We start from the raw sequence: 4,860 nt of genomic DNA, 5'->3' as shown, positions 1-4,860 counted from the left end.
AGAGAGAGAGAGAGAGAGAGAGAGAGAGAGAGAGAGAGAGAGAGAGAAAGAAAGAGAGAGAGAAAAAAAGAGAGAGAGAGAGACAGACAGACAGACACACAGACATGCAGACAGACAGACAAACAGACAGGCAGACAGACAGATAGATAGTTACATATAGACATATGTACATTCATGCATTTCTTTGCGTCTGTTTGTTCCTGGCCGTGTCACCCGTTGCCTTATGAGTACCGGTTTTTGAAAGAACGTCTTACCAAAAATAATGAACAGTAGGCTTATAATACTTTTCATTGTATTTAAGATACTGTCCCAAGCTCTCTATATTTGGTGTTGCCGTTTCTACTACGTACAGCTTTGTTTGCAGAATTAAAAGCTCTGAAACAGATGTTTGCTTAAGGGTAAATTGGAAACAAAATTTATATTCTCTCGTTGTTTATTGCATGGTAATATATTATGTTTAAAATGGCAGTTTATATTGCCAACACTTAATGTTGCTAATCAACACGTACGCATGAAATTGCGCATAGGTGTATGGGTGTCTGTGTATGTTTTGTTTGTGTTTACCTAAGGGTTGGTTAGTGATAAAGAGTTTGCGACCAAATCCTATGTTTCCGGGTTCAGCCCCACTTCATTGCACATTGCGCTAATGTCCTCTGTGTTACACTCGCAGCGTCCAAGTACTTTTGAGTGAATTTTAGTAAACCAAAAATGAGAGAAGCTAAAACTTAATTCATTGTATTTTCCTATTATGCGCTAGTTTGGCTGGTTAACATTGAAAGCGGTCTTTGAAGGAAGATTCACACTGATTTGTAATGTACTTCACACACACACACACACACACACACATATATATGTGTATATATATATATATATATATATATATATATGTTAAATCTCTGAACGAGATATAAACAGTAACTGCACGACAACGTGAAGTATATTTGCCACTTAAATATGGCTAAACCCTAAGGGTGAATGTTACTGTTGCTTTTAGCCCCAGGAGAACGTCTCTTCTAGCTGGCTATTGGCACACATCTATGCCCTGTCGTTATTTGCAAAGGGAAGTCATCCTTCTCATCGTTGATCTGACATGATACGCTCGGACACGAGTTTCGGAGTATTTACCCTTCGTGAGCGTACGACAATCACCAATCTTCGATGCGAAGGCGTCCCTGGAAAAAGTATATATATATGTTTGTTTTATTTTTCGTCCAAATTATTTTGGAGATCGCGGAATAAATGATAATCAAATGGGGCAATGTCCAGCAAATATGGTGTATGGAGCATCCTTTCCCATTCAAACTGTATCAATCGTTCGAATGTCATGCCATCGTTGTAGTATGTGGCCGAGCATTATTCTCAAACCAAAGATGGTCGTCTGGAAGATAAAAATGGTCGTTTTTTTCTAGCACTCACTTAAGCCGCTCAAGTTGTTCGAAGTAGATCTTTGTTTTCGTTTGGATTAGGTTTAAAGTTCAGAGTTAAATATTTCATATCCCACCAAACAAATTACAACACCTTACGTTGGTGAAAATCACTTTAGTCTAGGGTGACGGTGTTTCTCATATCTCTACCCACTGTTTTGGTACTTGACATTTGATAGAGAACCCATTTCTTTTCACTAGTCAATATTCTGTCCAAGAAGGACATACATTCATTCTCTGCGCGCAATTAGGCTCGGAGAATTTATGAGGAACCCATGGACAAAATTTGTTTATTTTCCGAGAGCATAAAGGTATCGATGGTTGAAAGAGCAAATCGAAGCTTCTCTGCTCGGTTTTCAAGATTAACGACGGGATTTTGTTCCATCAGGTATTACAGGATGTCATCACTGATCTTTACCAATATACCAAGACGATGCTCGTCTTCTAGGCTGTAGTTTCCGGCTCGGAATTTCTGGGACCACCCTCGACACTGGTGTACGCTTCTTGTCATATCCCCATACACTGTATAAATATTCCTCGCACATTGCGTTGCGTTGTTGCCTTTATTGAAATCATAAAGCAAAATAGGCCGAATATGCTATTTGCACCGTTAGAGACGTTCTGCACCCATATATGCAATATATGCAAGCAGCATGTATGTATGTATGTATGTATGCAGCGTGTTTCGATATTCGGTTCCATATCTTCCGTGCCTTTCATTTGAAAAACGGAGACGTTTTTAGACTATATACTCTTTTGTACTATTCTGTTATTGTTATATTAAACGACTTCAAAATTTATTTGTGAGAAATTTACAAAGGAAGACAAAATAGTGATAAACTCGTCGCTATTATCTGTTACAATGAAATTTTTTTTTTTTTTTACCATCGCAGAGTTTATCGCATATATATATGTACGTGTTTGTGCGTTTTCTCGTCGTCATATATGTATTGATTTTCAATTCTTTTATGTTATAATATACTAGCTGAAAGACCGCCCTCGGGGTGGTTTACCGCTAGCCACTTGATATTTTCACATTTGATTCCCAATTCTAATAATTTTTATGATATTCTCTGCGGTTGTCCTTTTGCTGCTGAATGTTGTTTTTAGAATCGCATGTTTTGGCATTATTTTGGTTGAACGTGAGGAAATGCAAAAATGAACTTTCGGTTTTGTTCGTTAATTTCCGTAAAAAATTTATTTACTTAGTTTTCTTTTAAAGCGAAAGAGAGGAGAAATTAAAAGATGTATGTACATGTGTATGAAATGGAAGTGTGTGCGTGTGTGTTTGTGAGACACAGAGAGAGAGAAAAAAACAGAAAGGGTGAGAGTGAGTGCAACTTAGGCATCACTCTCTCGTACATATACACACGCATACATATATACATTCATATAATGATCTATGCATATGTAATTATGTATGTACGTCTACATGATAACACAGCCTTCACTCTCTTTCTTTCACACATACTCTCTCACGCATACGCACAAATGCACACATATACATAAATGCATAAAAACGTACATTTTATGCTAAACATACAACAAATCAATTTAACAATCAAGGGGAGAACACTCGCCCAAAGCAACATGAACTCCCCTCTCGAAACATTACTAAGTTTTGCGATATTAGAATTAAAGAATAGTGTAAATTTAATAATCACTGCAAAAGGAAAAAAGATCATCATACCAAGCCACAGTTGAAACAGTGGTTAGAACTTTCTCTTCGAAAGTCTACCGAACGTTCGATGAAACCCATCCATCTCCCAGATAAATACTGTGATCTTCGTACAACCGAATACTATCTAATTCTTATTTTTACTAAAAGAAAACTAATAAATGAGTGTTGAGAAATTCTCTCCTTGTCTTAGTGTTCATACATATCTTTTTGATAAATTTCATTACATCACATATATTTAAGAATTATTTTGATCTTTTACATCTAAATTCCTGAATTAATTATCTACAGAATACGAAACCCTATTAATTTAATACAATACATATTTGATCCAGAATTTATATATGTAAATCTTGCATTTTTAATTAAAATCCAGTGCATGTAATAAAATCACGAAATCCTTCTAAATATTTAGTCTATACCTCTCCTCTATGCACTTCTAAAACTCACTGATTTTACATGTTTATTTTACGCATGTCAGTTTATCTACATGTGAGATTGTATATCCATACGTATATGTCTGTATATAGTTTGTGTTTGTACATGCATATGCTTATGTATATAAATGTATGTCTGCGCGTAGATATGAGTGTCTATGAATTTTTATTTTGCATGCATGAGCCACTATGTACTGGACTCCTTTTGTCCCAAGCCCCAATTACTTTAATATCTAATATGTATTTAAATATACATCTGTATGCCCTAATCAATAACGGTCGATTACAATCAGACTCTCACTCTCTCTCACACATCCACACACACACACATTCTCACTCGCTCTCTCTCTCTCTCACACATATATACGTGTGTATATATATATATATATATATATATATATATATATATATATCTCGAGCTAGTATATATATATGCTTGGTAATCCATAACAATTTTGTGTAAACAGTACCTTATACAGTACCATACACCCACGATCGCACTATAATATAATAGTGAAAAATTTACATGAAAATCGTCGCTTTTTGTGTTCAAGATTATACTTTATATGTGCAGATGATTTGAAATATTTGTTAAGTTTTATCATTGTACTTAAGCTAATATTTAATTATCAAGTTTGTCGATGCTAAAGTTAATTAGAGTGTAGTTGATTTTAGGCAATATATATCACATATATTGTGGTTGCTGTTGGGAAAAAATTGCTTTGCATTATGTTCTAGTATTAATGATGAATATGCGTTCATGTAGGATATCTCATAAGAAAGATGACAGCTTGCCCTACCTCTCTATGTAAAATATATCTCGATCTATTCTCTTCTAACTTTTACTAATATAATGTTTTGTAAGATCAAATTTGTCGATAATTTGCAGAACAATGAATTAAAACACAGACATTGTTTAAATTGATAAAAGCTGGGATAACCAAAATACTTTAAAAAACATATATAGTTCATGACAGCCACCCTTTTCGCCAGTACAAATTTAAATAAGCAAATTAACTAAATCCCACATAGGCGGCACATATCACATAATAAATAATAGAAAATGTGATATCAGGAAGAGCTTTAAAAAAAAAGTATTTGTCTTGAATTTCCATGCTGTTTTCATTAGCCAACTTGAAATAATTCCTTTAGGGTTTTCGGAAATATAACCACAATTTTAAGATCAAATGATAGCTTACGTTACTTTTTTGGAATATCAGTTAAATCGTAAATACGTATATATTACATATGCATCTGCATACATACATTTATGCGTACGTATATACATAAATACATACCTAAATATATATATATATATATA

General features: G+C 34.3%; 1 protein-coding gene across 7 annotated transcripts in view; it reads right to left on the bottom strand.

The window, feature by feature from the left end:
* LOC128249887 (uncharacterized) overlaps positions 1-4,860 on the bottom strand; it is a 24,894-nt gene that overhangs the window by 3,264 nt on the left and 16,770 nt on the right. The window lies entirely within an intron of this gene.

This window comes from Octopus bimaculoides, chromosome 18 (genome assembly GCF_001194135.2).
Source record: "Octopus bimaculoides isolate UCB-OBI-ISO-001 chromosome 18, ASM119413v2, whole genome shotgun sequence".
NCBI classification, from domain to species: Eukaryota; Metazoa; Mollusca; class Cephalopoda; order Octopoda; family Octopodidae; genus Octopus; species Octopus bimaculoides.
Note: the sequence above shows the minus strand (reverse complement) of the source record. Positions and strands in the feature narration are given on the sequence as shown.